Raw genomic sequence first — 18,984 nt, 5'->3', positions numbered from 1 at the left:
ATTCCAACCAACTGTACAGGGGCACTTCTCCAAAGAGTTACTTACAGGCTACTCAAATTTACTCTTTCTAAGCTTGCATTATTTTAATGCAACCTGAATTTTACATTTCATATATAAATCCAGCTTACATAGTCTTCAGTATTTATCATTCATTCAAAAAATATTTATCACCAGGCACTATTCCAAAAATTAAGGAGAACTATTGATGTCAATAAGCTTAGTTTGGTTGTGGTGCTTGCCACTGTAGACAAATATCTTCACTCTTAAGTATAATAATGGTTTTCCACATATGGACAATGGCATTGCAGAGATTTAGAAAGGCTACATGTGGTTCTACCTTCAAATGAATGGCAGGTGACTTGTTATTTAATAAAATATAAAGTTGGTTCTGTGGTTCACTTGCAACTAGAGATTCCTTAATAGCTAAAACCCATCTGAAATATAGTGTATACGAAAAAAGGACAAACTTTAGGAACACTGTATAATTTGTATCAAACATCTTGGGACAACATCGCCTTGTTTTTGTAAAATCATTCTGTAACAGATCTTCTGATACCTCTGTTTACTCATTTTAATTGGATCATCATGATCTTTAAATTCTACCATATGCTAGTGTACCAACTACAATAGAAGCCAATTAACATCTCTATATAAATGATAAAACTTGGGTATCTCTAAAAGATAATTGGGGGAATAAGATAACAGTGGTCAACAACAAATACTGGGAAATTTTTACTGAAAGAGGAGTCTATCCTGGACTTCTTACAAGATACCACATACTTCATTTAATAGCAGAGCACTTTCATAGTAACACAGGATAAAGTGTGAGAACATTAGATTTCCAGAACCACAAGGCCTAACTTTTTATTTTGAAATTTTATATTTCTAAGAGAATGGTAATATACTATATAATTCCCACATACCCTTCTCAACTAGGTTCCTCTAATATTAACACCATATTTAACTGTTACAGAGTTACTAAAACCACAAAGTTAACCTTGGTTTCCACTATAACTGCAAATCTTATATTATCATTTGTACCACTACCAACTTTTTTTTTTTTTTTTTCCAAGCCACATTACCTTTTACTGTAATGTCTCCTTAGTCTGCTCAAACCTGTGGCCAAGTACTTTCTTTAATGACCTTGGCACTTTTAAAAAGTACTGATTAGTTACTTCACAGAATGTGTCTCAATAGGGGTCTATCCATTTTCTCATGATGAAACTGAAGTTTGACATTTTTGGCAAGATCACATAGGTGATGCTGTGCCCTCTTCAGTGTATTACATTATATCAGATATTAATATGTCTTTTATTACAGGTAATACTAAATACCTTGACTCTTGGTGTTTATAAGCTTTCTAAAGTCACTGCTTTTCTCTTTATAAATATCTAAAAAGCGTGGGGAAACATTTATATACCATGTAAATATTCCATTTCTTTCTGAATTTTTACCCCGTTTTTCGCATCCAATGATGAATCTTGCCTGCAACAATTTTAACTGTCATGTTTGCATCAAGGTGATTTTCTATTTCCTACATTTAAAACTTACTTGGAATAAAGAAGAATGTCTTTTAAACTATACCAAATACCAAAATCCAAACATTTTCAAAAAGTTTCTAGGGGCTGGAGTTGTGGCTCAGTGGTAGTACACTTGCCTAGCATATATGAGGCGCTGGGTTTGATCCTCAGAACCACATAAAAATAATTAATTAAAGGTTCAAAAAAAAGTGCCTAAGAAACAATACATGTGGGGGCTGGGGTGTAGCTCAGTGCCAAGTGCTTGCCTAGCATGTGTGAGACCCTGGGTTCAATTCTCTGCACTGCCTATAAATAAATTAAGGTTCACTGACAACAACAAAAAAATACACGTACTGAACAACAGTATTTTATCTTGAGCTATCATAACTTAAGTCCCTGAATCAGATGTCTAGCAGTTCATTTTTGAAGGATCTGTGTTTGAGTAAGTTGCTAATGACATCTGTCAGCAGCTGTAATGTTTCATTTTATATATAATCGTAGCCCAATTTTTTTATTGTAAGTAATGCATCACAATGCATATTTAAGGTTTTCCAAATAAAGAGTCTTAAGCAATCTATTTTAAAGCAGCTAATACCACAGCACATTTGAGGCTAAGGGGTAAGCATTCCTCAGGAAACAAAACAACGAGGAAAGCAAATATTCTACCCCTGTAAATCTAATGTCATTCCTCACCCTCAAACCTTGCCACAGGAGCATAAAATTATACTAGTAATAGAAAGGGCAATCTCTTAGAGGACAGTCAATTTCAGAGTTCTGCTTTTTAAGACTCATTCTTCTGACAGGATGAGGACCTGCAAACATGAAATATAACCTTAAATTATTCACTTACTCTTCCACAAAGGAAAGCCTATCAATCCAATGCCAAAAGACTTCAAGTTTATTTCTAAAGGTTTCAAGAAAACACCTTATTTATCAAACTATTTTTTGTACATTAAATACTTCAGTCTTACAATAAAGACAAAGAGTGTCAACCTAATATTATGTGAGAGAAGTCCTACTTCTTAATATTTAAAGCTACCTAGAAAACACAATTATTTTAATAGGCAAACTAAATACACTACAGTTTATTCCCAAATATATTTCAAACATCAGAAGCAAAACTTTTGTGACCTAATCTCATTCTTCATACTGAAACCCCAGTCACCTAGCAAACTAATAGAGTCTGGGACAAAACAAATATTCAGAATATTTATTAATGAACAAGTGAGGAATAATACATATGCAATAATTTCTTCTGACTACTTCCACTGTGGAGTAAGTGTTCAATTTTTCTTCTGCACATTCAGAAATGTATACATTTTAATTATTTCTTAAGACAGACATTAAAATGACTTAGAATATAATCCAAATGACATGGAAATATATTCTTAAAATTTATCATCCCAAAGTTACAATATTTTTGTAAAGGACAGCATGTCATTTTTTAAAGCGAGTTATTTTCATAAAAGGTACGTGGGTGATAAAAATAGATGAGAAAACAAGAAATTCTACTCATATTTCTGATCTTATAAGTTACTGTCATGATAAGGCCTGGAAACTATTGCAGGATTGTGGCTGTAGAATTTATGACAACTTCATTTTTGATTGCAAATCTTTTAATTTATTAATAAAAAAAAACACTTGGTTAGTTTTGCTTCTGATGTTTGAAATATATTTGTGAATAAACTGTAGTGTATTCAGGTTGCCTATTAAAATAATTGTGTTTCCTGGGTAGCTTTAAATATTAAGAAGTAGGACTTCTCTCACATAATATTAGGTTGACACTCTTATCTTTCTTGTAAGATTGAAGTATTTAATGTGGATGGCCATAAGCAAGATTTTCTTTTAGAGTCTTAAAGACATGAGGTCATTGGATAAGTTGAGGTGGTCATTTCCTGACAGTTGCATAAAAGTTTACAATGTGCCTAATATATATTTGCATACTCTTTAAAAGCATAAATTACTTTAATATAAAATAGGCTATGCTTTAACACATTGCTTATTATTGAAATGTATTTTCTAGTACAGCAGAAAGAAGGGAAATAGTATTCAATGATAAATCTATGCTTAAGAAGGAAAACCACAGTGAACAGCTTCCTTATTTCACAGATCCCAAATGACAAGAGGATAATTCTAACCAGCAGGGGGAGATAGGAAAGAGTAGTAAGACAAAGAACAGGCTACAGGCAAGAAAAGCAGTTATAATTATAGATGGGAACACGGAATTTGTTAAAGGAAGTCTACTGTATAATTATATTTGAAAATTTAGCAAGATGCCCAGAGGCTGACTCGCAGCTGTCAGGAACTGGTAACTCTACTTCTGTTCATGCAACGGCTACTTCGGCAACTAAATCCACTATCCAGACATCACTAGAACTGAACTGACAGAGTAAAGGGGCATATCTTCTCACAAAACATTTTTCCTCCATAATGGATGAAGACATACATTTCAACAACATATTCTTCTCTTTAGTTTCTTTTCTAGACTTAGCTTTCCACTGTCTCAGAGAACCCAAAGATTCTCACATAAAACACCTCTTTCATGAATTCCAACTAGAATATGAATCATTTAACTGTAATATATAATTCCAAATTCAGCATCCTTACAACAAAACTTACTCCTCTATACCTTCACCTTATCTCAAAACTGTCTTTCCCCTTCCCTTCTACATTCCTGTTCCTTCCAATCGTGCCAGCATTTTCCTAGTTCAGCTTGGAAACTCAAGACTTACCTTTGTTCTTTCTACCTCCTGACCTCCAATTCTGTATTAATTCAAACCATCAAATCCTATTACTTCTTCCTTAAACTTTTGTCATTCATGGATGAAAGATATGATGAAGCCCTAAATTCCAGGATCATAGAATATGACTTTATTTGGAAATGGTCTTTACAGAGGTAATCAAATGAAATGTGATTTAGTTCAACACAAAGACATAAAACCAACATAAAAAGGAAATCCGGACAGACACTCAGAGGAAGAATATGTGAAGACACACAGGGAAAAGGAGACCATGTAACAAACCAAGGAACACCAAGGTTTACCAGCAAACACAAGCTGGGTTCTGCAAACAGAAGCTAGACTTCTCCTGTAGAGCCTTCAGCAACATGCCAGTTTGGGGTTCTACCATCTAAACCTAATAGGATAAATTTCTCTCATTTTAAGCTGTTCAGCATATACTACTTGGTTATAGCTGTAACAACACTGTTTTGTATTGCTACATCAGAATAACAAAGATTGGGTCATTTACCAACAAATGAAATTTATTTGGTTCTCAGTTCTGGAGGTTGAGAAGTCTAAGAACATGGTTCCAGCATTTGCTGAGCACCTTCTTGCTGTGTCAAAACATGGGTAAGAGAAAACATGTCTGTACATGAAAGGGAGAGAGGATGGGAGAGGGTCAAATTCACCCTTACCGGAACCCACTCCCACAGTAACTAACCCATTTTTCCAACAGCAGTATTAATCCATTTTAAAAGCAGAGCTCTCATGACCCAATCACCTCTCATCTCACTTCTCAACACTGTTACATTGGGGATTAATTTTCCCAACACATGCACTCTGGGAAACATATTCCAATCATAGTATATCCCTAAAAAGAAAACAATACCTCAAAGTCATTTTGGACTCAATTTTCCATACCAACTAACCAACTAACCTGCTCTTTATCTCTGAATACCATCCCATCCACCCGCCCATTTGGCTGTGGCAATTTCTTCTGCAGCATTCTTATTCCACATTCAATTAGACAGGCCTGCTTCCTAAATGTTGTGTATCTCTTTAATCCATGCATCTTTCTATCTACCACTGGTCTAATTCAAGTAATCACCACATTATCCGTGGACAAGTCAATGTGTCTACAGTATTGCTCCTCTCTTCCTAAAATGTTAATCATCCTTTCAGTGGTTCAAACAATTAGTACTATCCATAGTCCCTTAGGACAAAAATCCTAATTTTATCATGGCTGACCTAACTATGTGTCATGACCTCTAAGACTATCATGAGATAAAGACCACAACCACTCCCACCTCAAACACACCAACACTTTTCACATCTTCCTAGAATTCTCTTCCCCTTGGCCATTTATTCATTTAAAAACATAAACAGCATGTGATTATCATGTGCCAAGACATTTCAGGAGTTCAACCATACAAAACAAAGTTCCTCATGAAACATTTTAAAGAAGTAAACAGAAGATAAACAGAAATATATACTAACTCAGATTAAGTACTTAGTGAAAAGTAAAGCAATATAAGGGGAAAAAAGAGGATGTGGGTGGGAAAAGGAGCAAGGTTATGATTTTTTATTATTACTATTAAATGCTCAAAAAAAACCTCCCTGACAAGGGGCCTTGAAGAAGAGAACTAAAAGGCTGGGGTTGTAACTCATCAGTAGAGCGCTCGTCCAGCACATGCGAGGCCATGGGTTTGATCCTCAGCACCACATAAAAATAAATAAAACAAAATAAAGGTATTTAAAAAGAGAGAGAGAGAGACCTAAAGATATTGAGGGGGAAAGCCCTATCCATATCTGAGGGAAGGGTTCCCACATAAAGGAAAGAACAAGTGCAAAGACCCTGAAGTGGAAGAGACCAGAAGTGCAAGAAGACTACCAGTAAGGTGCTGTGCCAGCAGCAGGTATAAGGAGGAGAGTGAGTGCAGCTGATGTTTTAGAGGAGTCCAATAGAATGTCTTGATGCCCAAAGAAAGCTTTTAGGAAATAATAAATGAAAAATGGGACAACCAGTGTCATTAAAAAAATTAATATTTTATACAGAATAAACCTGTGGGGAAAGGAAGCTAGTACAAATGGAACTCAGCTAAGATGATGCTACAAAGCCCAGGTGAGAAACAATGGTGGCTTGGAATGGAGAAGAGGTGGTGAAAAGTACCTGGATTCTACTAATGATGATGAATATATGTACATATGCTTATGATCAAAATATCTTTTTTACTTAGTTTCATAAATAACAATATAAAAAGGCAATGATTTTGAAAAAAATCCAAAAGGAAAAGAGAAAATTCTATAAGCCAAACAGATTTCCTTAAACACATACAAAATATATCCCCTTTTTAATTTAGTACCATCCCTCCAATGCAGGCCTTTCACACAGTGGCTTTGAATTTATAAAACTACCTTCCCTACACCTGGTTTAAAGCTGTTAAAGGAACATTATTCCTTTTTAGAAATTCACACTGAGGGTGGGGGTTGTAGCTTAGTGGTTGAGCACTTGCCTTGCATGCGTGAAGCACTTGGTTCAATTCTCAGCACCATATATAAATAAGTAAATAAAAGGTCCATCAACATCTAAAAAGATTTTTTTTAAAAAAAAAGGAGTTCTTAAACAGTCTCTTATCTTTAAAATATAATATTTTTATTTAAAAATTAAACACTCAAGAAGAGTCACACTTCCACCTTTAAGGAAAGTAAGAAAAACAAGTTTCCAAAACCAGAATTTTTATAACACATATATGGCTTTACAATCAATAAGTTTTCAAGAATATACATGTATTCTAAATCTTGCATACAAGGTCCAATATTCAACTGTCAGTAAGCCTGGCTACCAAAATCTCAGCAACTGTCTGAAACAATGACACTGATAACTGTTAGATAGCTAACCACCAGAACTTAGCAGTGAGAAAGACGATGAGAAAAAAAAAAACAAAACACTGAACTCCAAGAAGTTAATGAGATTTCCAAGTCTCCATACTAGAAATGCAATGATACTAGTCTAAGAAAGACTACCATTTATTCTTCAGAAGTATCTAATGTAAGTCACATTATCAAAACTGTATTAGACTAGGTCCTCACGGTAACGCTTGATTCTTCAGATTGTTAGCAGAAATAAAGTTCTTCAGCTTCAAATTGTTATCCAATACTGTGTCCATTTATTCCTTGTCAAAGAATTCCAAATTTTCCTCCCCATTCCAGTAGAGTTCATTGGGGTACAGGATCAGTGTCAATACTAAATATCTACCGTTAGGTCACAAAAAGTCCAAAAGCTTTGTTTCAGAACTTAAAGCCCAAGCAGGTAAAAATGCAAGAGTTGAGCATGGTGGCACGTGTCTATAATCCCAGGGGCTCAGGAGGCTGAGGCAGAAGGACCACAAGTTCAAAGCCACCCTAAGCAAAAGTGAGGTGCCAAGCAACTCAGTAAGACTCTGTCTCTAAATAAAATACAAAACAGGTCTGGGGATGTAGCTCGGTAGCCGAGTGCCCTAGTTCAATCCCCAGTATCAAAAAAATGAAGAGTTGAAACTCTTAACAAACCAGAGGGTCAAGATCCCAAGAACTCTGTATGAAAACCCCAAAATGAGAATGAAAACCATGAGAGGGACAGCAGGCCTGCAAAGATCTTTTTACTCATGGGGGAAAGGAGATTTCCTAGCGCAACAAATTTTCGGCATATTAGAAACTAAATTTTTTGTAATAAGATAACATGACACTTGATTTTAATCTGTTTAAGAACCAAAACAAATTTCTATTTGCTGAACAGACAAGACTACAAACAAAACTTCCTAGTCTCACAAGAAAAACCAGATTTAAAAATACCCTTTATAGTCCTTATTTTTCGTATAGAGGACTTTCTATTCTCATTTGCCATATAATTATCACAAGTTTCTCACAAAATTATTTCCTCTCCTTTCTCTACCTGCTACATGGAGAAGTATAGAGCATTTTTAAAAATCAATACATCAGTTTATCATGTGGAAATAAATCATTATAGAGAAAGGTTCAAAACTATCAAGAATCTCAAATATTAAATTTAAAAAATATTTAAAATTATAAAAAGCTTCCTTCAAGTATAATTCAGTATTTTAGATGTTTCCTTATACTGGTAAATTTCCTGTATGTTAGGAGATAAACTGTCCAAAATAAGGACAAAGCAATACAACATCAACTGATAGAGCAAAAGACAACAAATTGGTGTACTCTAGCATTGTATCTTGTTATCATTATAAATGGAAAAGGATGTACAGTCTGTCAACACTTAAGTCCAGAAAAAAACAGTTCCATCAAAATGACAAATATTTTCAGCTTTTAAAACATAACTTACTTTGACATTTGAAATCTACAAAGAATATTTTTTACTCTGAGTTTTGTGGTACCCTAATTATTCTGTAACAAAATTAGTCTCTTTACTCAAATGAAAATGAAAACCAGAAGAATTAAATATCAACCCAAAAGTTTATTAGAATTACCATATGAACCTCACAATTTACCAAATAAACATACATGTTCCTAATAGCACCATTCAAAAGACAGAAAGAGCTCAGATATCCATCAAGGGATAAATGGAAAACAGTGTATACACCCAATGACCTGTTATTCAGTCATAAAAAGAAATGAAGTGCTGGGCTGGGGTTGTGTCTCAGTGGTAGAGCACTCACCTAGCACATATGAGGCGCCCTGGGGTTTGATCCTTAGCACCACATAAAAATAAATAAATAAAATAAAGGTATTGTGATCAACTACAACTAAAAAAAAAAAAAATGTATATATAAAAAGAAAAGAAAAGAAGTGCTGGTATATGCTGAACTGTGAACCTTAAAAGCATTTCAACATAAAAGAAGCCAGACTCAAAGGTCACTTATTGTATGATTACACTTACTTGAAATATCCAAAATAAACAAAACCATACAGTAAAAACACAGATTGGGTCGGGAATGGGGAGGTCAGTGATTAATACTTACAAGTTTTCTTTTGGTTGATGAAAATATTTTGGTACTAGAGAGAGGTGGTGAGTTCTAAAACATTATGAATGTACCAAAAACAACTGTTAATGTTTAAAAGTCATCATATGATCAATAATAAGACACCGTGGACCACTGATCTGATATTGTGAGTACAGATATGTCCTTTGTAATATCCTTCCCCAATAATGTATAATCCCCATTTGATCACAAGAAAATAGAAGAAAAGCCCATGTTTAGAAATATTCTACAATGTAACTAACCAGTATTCTTCTAAAGTCTCAAAGTCATAAAAAACAAGACTGAAGAACTATCACATAGGCAAAGACTAAAATGACAACTAAATGCAATGCGAGTTCCTAAAATGGATCTTGGAAAAGGAAAAAGGAAGCAGTGGGAAAACTGGTGAAATATGAATAATACATAATTTAGCTCATAGTTCCATAACAATATTTTTTTAAATATACTGTGTTTATATATGATGTTAACATCAATGGAAGCTGGGTGAAAGGTTCTATTTCCATGACTCTAAAATTACTTCAAAAAAAGAAGGGAGGAATAAATGAGGCCTAAGCAACCAATTTTAATTTGATTCATGAACACATATATTAGGAAAACGTTAAAATAAATTGAGTAAGAAGTAGAGGGGTTATTCTAATGGCAATAATTCATTTGTAAAATTTGCATCTGCTTAAGATATATACATTCATTTTGTGATGAGGTGATAGATTCCTTAAACAGTTATGTAGGGGTAATTAAATTTTAGAAATCAGGTTAAGTAGAATTTAAGCAAGTATCGAAATTTTCAAAAGACTTCAAAATTAAAATGCAAAGTCAAAAGGAAAAATTAAAACACTTAGAATTCCTTTAAGTTACTACTACAACAATAAGTTTAAGCTACTAATATATTTAACATTAAAATGAGGAAAACACATCTTAGCAGACTAAAATAACACTGAAAAACCAGTTTAATTAAATTTAATTTTAAAACTGTAACCTTTTAGATACATTAAAACAAAGATTAAAAAGAGATTGACATAATTAATCATTGTCACTAGACATAAAACTCTGCTATCATGATATTATGAATCAGATTTCATCCTACTGAATTGTCTTAAAAATGTATATGCTGACCAAAAGGATCAATTTTCAAAACAAAACCCACGAACGTGAATTCTGTAAACTTTCCAATTTTATTAATCATATGTAACAAACTGACATCCAAATACTGTAAATAACTATATAAATAGAATACTGATAAGACATCTTTATTAAATCAACTAATTATTAAAAAGACTAGGACATTTAAATAATCAAGGTTTAAGACCACAGGTTCTCACTCTCCAAGAATCAATCCCACTAACGCTTTGATTCCAGACTTCTAGCTCCCAGAATTATAAAATAATGTATTTCTGTGTTTAAGCCACCAGTCTGTGGTACTTTGTAACAGCAACTCTAGGAAATTGACACCGTTATTATTCAGCAAATCAAACAGCATATTCCTGTATTCACACAACATCCTTCCCCTGGAACAGCATTCAGATTTGAAGGGAGCCATTTTCTCAGCCCCTATGGTCTATTTTACTGAAACTGGCAGTCACAATCACCTTCTAAAACATGTTGCCTTGAACCCAGCCTCTTACTTCTATGCCATGCCAGCAACAATGAGACAGGCTTTGGGTAGGTACCAGTTCAAGCTCTGATCAGCAAACTTCACCACTTAGCTTAAAAGGACAGCCTGCTTCAGATTCTTTGTGCCCCTCAAACAATTTCAATTAATAATCTCTGGAGAAAATGGCCTTCTGCTTTAGTTGCTACAGCAAGAAAGTAACAACGCAAGCCAAAATAATATGGAAACAAACAGTAGCTGGGAAGTAAAGGTAAGGTTTCTTCTGATAAACTGCCTTAAAACCAAAAGTTCTTCCTATAATCTTAAAACAAAGTCCTGTTTTCAGAATCCCATCAGAGCCCGCAATAATCTTCCTGCTGCACACAATCTTTTAAACCTAAAATAACTTCAGATGCTCTCCTCAAACACACTCAGTAAAACAAAAAAAAAGATGACCCAGACCCTATTCTTAAGAAGCACATTCTAGTATATATCAAATACTACTTTTTCTTTTTAAATAGGAGGCTAGTAGTGTGCTGAATGCATTTCATATGTTTTCAGATATTTTTTCCAACATAAATCAATGAACTGAATATTTAGTTACCAAACATACACATATATACATATAGAAATACATGTTCAAATAGGGGGAATAGTTTGAGCACATGGGCCTACAATGCTGCTGAAATGAGGTATAGGCTTAAGGGGAGACAGGATGGCCAGCTCTTCATGGGAAGGTAGTCATTACCCCAAGGATTTAATGACTCCAGGTCTGACCTTCAGTCACACTGATCAAAAATTAAATTCTGATAGAAGCTTGCCAAAGAAGGACACACAACAAGCAAGTAACATGGCCAGAAATTGAATCATGTCTGCTCAAATCTACCTTTTTATTTTGGGGATTGAACCCAGTTATGCTTAACCATTGGCCACTGAGTCACATCCCCAAGCCCTTCTTATATTTTATTTAGAGACAGGCTCTTCAGTGAATTGCTTAGGGTCTCACTAAGTTGCTGGCTTTGAACTCTAGATCCTCCTGCCTCAGCCTCCGAAGCTGCTGGGATTATAAGCATACCCCACCATGCCCAGCTCAAATCTACCTCTTGATCACTACTCCATCTGCAAAGAAAATCTGGACTATTCACCTTCAACTCCCTGAATATGTCTATATAGAGAGACTAAAAAACATAATATTAAAAATCTTCTAGTAAAGTCTGAATTGAGTAGTACCAACTTCAAGATCTGGACCTCTCCTTTAGCAAATATGGCAGACCACTCCCTGCCCTCAATGGGCATAATCTTTCTTTAGTTTCATTGATACAGTCAGGTAAATGGCCTAGATTTGCAAGCCCACCAGTGATTCCATCTCTTTAGAAACTTTGCAACTCTCTGCATCTGTTCTTCTGGGTAGATTTTAAACTCTCAAAATATTAATTCCTATAAAGCCATTTTGAAACTCCATTTATTAATAAAAATTTCAATTATTTTTTTGCAAACAAAAACATTATTAGATATCTGCAGTTATTCCACTAAAGTCCATTTAGTTGGATATTTGATTTCCTACTATGTGTAGTTCTATGTACACTGTCTATATGCTAAAAACAAAACACAAATCATAATGCCACTGCATCCTCAAACAACTCAAAAATCTAGTACAAGGGAGTTAAGTTCAGAAGAAATTACAAGCACTCTTAGTAAACAGCCCAGCAGTCCAGAACAGGAAAAATCTCATGGAATAAAGCTTCACAATGAATAAAACAAAAGGAGAAGGGTACTAAAACACAGTTTAAGAAAAAAAAAAAAAACATGTAACACGTCAATGAAGAAAAGTGAAAGCACAAGAAAAACAGGATTCCCAGCCAAGAAAAAGCAAGCTGCTGAAAATTATTAAATCACTGGAAGAAAGGAAGTCAGACCATTAGAGAGTTTATAATCTTTGTCTACTTTGATATCGGAAGCTCTTAAGATCCTGCCACAAAGAAACCCTCAACCAGGAAGGTATATCAAAACTTGGGGAACAGGATTTTCAAAGGCTCATGCAAGATTCAGGCTCAGACTCACTTATCCTTGGGAAGTATATATTCCATGCCATGACCAAGAACAGCTATTAGAGAGGAGGGGTTGGGACCCTTTAACAAGAACAACACAGTAAGCTCTACCATTGAAAAAGATTTTAATTATACACTACGCATTCCTACTTTGGAATACTACAAAGCTCTAAAAATAGAATGAGTGAATCTATGGGTTCAAATAGATTGGAAAGTGGAAAAAACTTCAAAGAGAAAAGGCCAAGGTATAGAATAATGTGTATCATATGAATATCTTGGTACAGAGATAGGGAGTCAATATAAAGATAAGTGAAGTCCAAACCAAAATATGCAGAACTGATTCTAGAGACAGGGATCATGGAGAATCAATAAGACCTGTTAGATATAGGGCGAAGGGAAAAGAAAGCATCTAGGAATGCCTTGTTTTCTTAACCCTTACAAAGGTAATCAGAATTCTTGTTTATTTGGCTGTTTATCAAGATGTTTAATGATGATTTAAAACTACCTTCCATCAATTTATGGCAAATTCCAAATTACTAATATTTGCAACACTGCATATCTGACATATGAAGGAGCAAAGGAAATTTAAGAACAGGGGATAAACTGGCAGAAAAACAACCTTGCAACTTTCCAGGAAAACCTACATATAAAAACTATCAGGGATAGACATACCCAAAATTTACATTTGCTCTAGTACTCCTTGAGAATTTTTTTTTTCTCTTACAGGCTATTTTTTCAATATTTGCTAACTTAGATTCAGGATAAGAACTTTCTGCTATGGATTTATAACTCATTTCCAACCCTTATTCTCAGTCATTAAAACTTAACTGAGGGCTGGGTTTGTGGCTCGGTAGAAAACTCGTCTCGCATGTGTGAGGCACTGGGTTCGATCCTCAGCACAACAAAGATAAAGGTATTGTGTCCATCTACAACTAAAACAAAAATAAAATTAAAAAATTAAAAAAATAAATCATTCTGCTGCACATAAATTATACTTCAAATTATAAGAAAAAAATAAAAAGAGGCTTAGCTATACATGAAAAGGAAGCCTGCTGAGGACTGTAGGTTCACAGAACTGTTTGTTTTCTTCTGAGAAAAGAATAAAATGTAGTGGTGATATATGACAGTTTCCTCAGAAAATGTCACTAACATTTATTTAACAATACAATCTCCTATACTTCACATCTACCAGGTAATGTTCATAATTTTTCCAGGATCTACATAATAAGAAAAGCCAAAGTATTACCAAGGCATGGGTTCCTAGGGGGTCTCAGGTCCAGGTTTTTGGCATCCCACCAAAGGATCTGAGCAAAGGAAGAGGTTGGCAAGCAAAGCAAAGGTTTACTGAAAATGAAGTTCACTCTGGGAAAGCAGAGTGACAGAGCCGTGAAGAAGCTCAAGGCCCTGTCTACATAGTGGAGCTTGGTTTTATTGGGCTGTGCTAGTTCTTCCCCTTTTCCCCTGGATAGATCTGAGTCTGTCACCGTGATTGACAGCTGAATTTGACAATTTCTTCTCTACAGTCCCCTGCCCCATCTCAGAAAATGCACTGAGGGAGTAAATCTCAATGCTAACTAGTAACAAGTTAACTTTAGGTCAGTCCCTCTGACTATAGCGCATGCCCAAGATCAGGGACTTTCCCTTCAGGGACTTCCTTGTGGTCCTCTAGCTTCCTCCCTTTAACAGCAAGATGTACAGTTTTCCTTCACAGGTAGAGTGACAGACAAGTGAAGTTTGATTTGTGACTGAGGGCCCTAAGTGGTGGTCTGCCCTTTTTATCCCTTCCCCACACCCTATATCTCCTACCTAACAAAAGGAACTACAAAGTATCTAATATTACTGTCCAATGTACAATTTTAATTTATGTTTCCTATAAATAGGAGAATAATTAATAAAAGCAATATTAATAAATTTGAAGAGAAAGAACCTAAAACCTCAAATCGCAGAATGGATTAGAAAGTTTTCAATATTTACATTAGAGATTCCAGTAATGGTAGATGCAACATCCATTCTTACCTTACCTCCCCAGTGATTCAGAAGACACTGACTTCCCCAGATCATATCCTAGCTCCAGGGCTGGTTCAGAAACCCAGACTTATTTAAACCAAACAGCATACAGTGATTATTACTACTCTAAAGGTGACCATGGGGTCTAAACAGGGCAAATGAAAAGAACTTTTAGTATGTGATTATGAAACTTCTATTTCTGTGCTGAAACTAATGGATGTTGTTGTTCCAACTGCCGATTATAACCACACTGAAACAAGAAGGAAACTAGCCTGAGGATACATAGGAAACACAGATAAACCAAGTTAGTACTTTGTTCATACTGTGCTTAAAGATCAAGCCCTAGAATCTCCTCTACTTACAAAATTTGCAATATGAGAGAAAAATAAACTTCCTTCTGGAATAAGGTAAATTATTTGGGGGTTTCTGTCATTCAGAGACGGATCCACCATAATTATTTTTAAATGGTTTCTCTAAAGTAGATAACCTCATGAAAGCTACTTCAAATTAGGAAGCAACACTTCATATTTTATAAATAAATTACAATCTTTAAAAGTGTACATAAATTCATTAATCCATCGAGTTCAATCACAAAAATATATGTGACCAGTTAACAGACAATGAGTTTAGGTTACTTTTACTTAATTGCACAAAACTGTTTACAGTACATTTCTCAATAAAGAAAAATTGAATTATAACCCAAGGGTGAGTTAATTTGTACAAATCTTGAATAACGTCATATATATTTCGTTAACAGATGCTCAGAGACTCTGCAAAGACACTCCGCTCAATCAGAAGCCAGATTAAAGTTCCATCTGGAGCCTAATGGCTCCATGGTTCTATTACAATTACCCAAGTCACCAAAGTAAGCCTTAATAGCTGTATATCACGATCTCTCTTGAAGGTACATATAGTCTTGCCCCTAAAACCAGAAAATAAGATCATAATTTTGTGTATGCATACTCAGATGCAGAAGATTTAGTAGGTATCCAAATGCTATTGCATTTTTTCACTGAACTTTTCCTCTGTGACTTTTCATCAGCATATCTGCTTAGAAACAGATGCTGGGATACTGCATCATCACCTTACCTTGACATATAAAGGACAAAGTTCACTTTCCCTTTAATCTATCTACAGAGTAACCCAGATACCTAGAATAATCTTTCACATTTCTCTTAGATCCTATCACAGGCATTTCTTATCAAAACAGAAAAACTGGATAAGGCTATTTTATTTCCTAATTTTCATGGCTATAAATTGTTGCAAAGCCAAAGGATTTAAGAGCAGGAGGGAACCTGGAAAGTACTCAAAGATCCGCATCTAAAACCAACATTCCTCAAAGTTCCACTGCCTGACATGCACTCTCTGCTTAAAACATTTTATAGCAATTTGACATAGTAATGAGCTTATGTTTTATATATCTTCAAGTCTTTGGAATAATATACATCTTTGGGTTTGTTTCTGTCTCTGGACTAAGACTTGGGCCCAGTTAGAACACTGAATTTCACCTGAAAGTGTGTGTTGGCCTAATAAGGTGTTTTGTTTCATTTTGAATGCCTTTAGATGGAACCCAGACTTTCTGATTAGCTAAAGTAGTAAGGTATTTACATCATTATCAGGTCAGCCCCAGAAGGCATCTGAAGTGGTCAATTAAAGATCCACTAGGCCAATGTTTCTCAAACTCTACTAACACCATTGGTGAGAAATAAAAGCAACTTCAGTGAATTGCATATAACATTTTTAAAAATGACTTGCCATTGCATAACCCACAAAAAGAATACAAGAATACATACACATGTGGAAGATCAGCATCCCTAATTCTAAAATCCTAAATCCAAAATCTTCCAAAAGTTAAAACTTTTTGAGTACCAACATAATCCAGAATTGTAAAATTTCATAGCTGTCCTCATGTACTAAGTTGCAGTCTAGAGGCAGATGCACAATTTTAAAAAACCACCAAAAAAACAATTGTATAAAAATCACTTCTAAGTTATGTGTATAAAATGTATATAAAATAAATTTTGTGTTTAGATTTGAGTTCTATCCTCAATATATTTTTTATGTGAATATTCCAAAGTCCAGAAAACTTCCAAACTTGAAACATTTCTGGTCCCAAGCATTTCAGATAAGGGATACTCCACCTTTCTTTGTATATGGGTTGTGTCTTAAATTTTATTTCTTATTCATGGACATAATACTGTGAATGAACAACACTGTACCAGATGAGTACCTTCAAAGATGCAGAAGCTGGCACTTGTCAGTTAGCAGGACCAGATCCAGTGGCCCTTTTCCTATATTCATGATTATAAGGTTTGTTTGGACATAGTGGTCTACAAAGCCAGTAAGAGTATATGTACCTAAACTAATATTTAAAAGTCCTAGACCAACTAAAATGTTTTTGTATCTTAAATACTAAAGATGAATTTTTATGTAGTTCGTTTGATTATACAGAAATTAAAAATGGCTATAAGTCCCCAAATAAAACAGAATACAGAAGTCCTCAATAGTTTAAAGACCAATATACAAATAATATAAAATTTCGATAAATATATTTAAGTATTTTATAAAAATATTCTTATAAAAAACACTGGCAGCATGCCAGGGAAAAGTTTATCTTAATATATAATTTATTACTTAAATAAACATGAGGAAAATACCTGAATAACAAGTAAATAATATTACAAGGTAAATTATAAAATAAGTACAAATAGTACATTAAAATGATACTACTTTTCTCCTATAAATTAGCACAAATATTTCTTTTTAAGTATTAATGTTGCTATTGATGTGAAAAATCCAGGAATCTCAAAATTTGTTGCTGGGAAAGAAAACTGGTAGCTTTTGGCACTTACCAGAGGACTTCTAATTACCCTTTTATCCAGTAAATCCACTTCTGGAATTTATCCTATGGAAACAATAAGAGGGCATACAAATATTATCACAAGTAATTTTGAATGCAGTATTGTATATATAATAGTGAAAATTCTAACTCCCTCAATAGGGAATTTTTAAATTATGGTGCATCCTTACAACTATAAAACGAAATGTATATTTATCTTTCCTGCCCATAAAATGCTATTTAAAAAAATACATGTTTAAGATCCCATTTTTATGTTAAAACAGATTTAATCCTTCACTAGTAAACCACCCAATAATTTTAGACAAAAATGCATTTTTACATAGAATTCTCTAATATTATTGTTTTCTTTCAGCAAGAATACCCAAAATTGGGCTACGGTTGTGGCTCAGAGGTAGAGCACTTTGACTAGCATGTGAGAGACATTGGGTTTAATTCTCAGCACCACATATGAAAATGAATAAAATAAAGGTCCGTCAACAATTTTAAAAAATTAAAAAAAAAGAATAGCCAAAATTATAAGAAAAAAGAGAAGGAAGGAATGGAGGGAGGAAAGGAAGCAAGCAGAAAAGTAGAATTAAACGTAGGGAAATCTCACGATAAAATTAAGCAACCTAGAGAAACTGGTCTTTGAAATTAATTAAAATAAAGTTTTTTGACAAGGAAAACATAGCCTCTGATTATCCACAACAGGTAAAAAAGCAGGCCTTAGCCACAGACCTCATTTCTACCCATATGCACTACATGAAAGTGCAGGTGTGATTAACAAAAAGCCTGCATCTTTTATCTAGGAATTGGCCAGAAACAGCCAAGGGTAGCAGCCTCCTACACGAGGTACTAAGGGCATTAGCAGCAGCCAGGAAACTCAACTGCAAATGCCAACAGAAAAGGCTAACTGCAAACCCTATTGCCATAGAGGTAAACCTGCATGTAGACAAGGAAAGTAAAAAACTCCTCCTGGAAGAGCAAAGAAGTTAGATTACCAGGTCTTAAGTCTTCTCCTAAATGGAGCATTATGCTACCTTGCAGACTTAGATATTAGTCAACAGTCTGACTTATGAACTGCAGAATTTAATTTTCCACGTAGTATTTCAGCCCTGTGTCCCATACTCTTTATGTGTGTGTATGGAAGCATGTATCAAAAAATAAGGTATTTATTCTGTTTTTACAAAGAAAAATAATCTAAAGTTTAGAATTTAAAACTTCAACTGACCTTAACACTCATACACTTAAAATACTTAATTTCCCAA

The 18,984-nt window shown here is 34.4% G+C and overlaps 1 protein-coding gene across 1 annotated transcript in view; it reads right to left on the bottom strand.

The window, feature by feature from the left end:
* Tbc1d5 (TBC1 domain family member 5) overlaps window positions 1-17,806 on the bottom strand; it is a 454,552-nt gene extending 436,746 nt beyond the window's left edge. The window contains exon 1 of the mRNA XM_048801010.1: window positions 17,730-17,806. The gene's annotated coding sequence lies outside the window, so the exon portion shown is untranslated. The remainder of the gene's footprint in view (window positions 1-17,729) is intronic.
* Window positions 17,807-18,984: the final 1,178 nt, after the last annotated feature.

Source organism: Marmota marmota, unplaced genomic scaffold (assembly GCF_001458135.2).
Source record: "Marmota marmota marmota unplaced genomic scaffold, marMar, whole genome shotgun sequence".
NCBI classification, from domain to species: Eukaryota; Metazoa; Chordata; class Mammalia; order Rodentia; family Sciuridae; genus Marmota; species Marmota marmota.
This window is presented reverse-complemented; position numbering and strand designations above follow the sequence as displayed.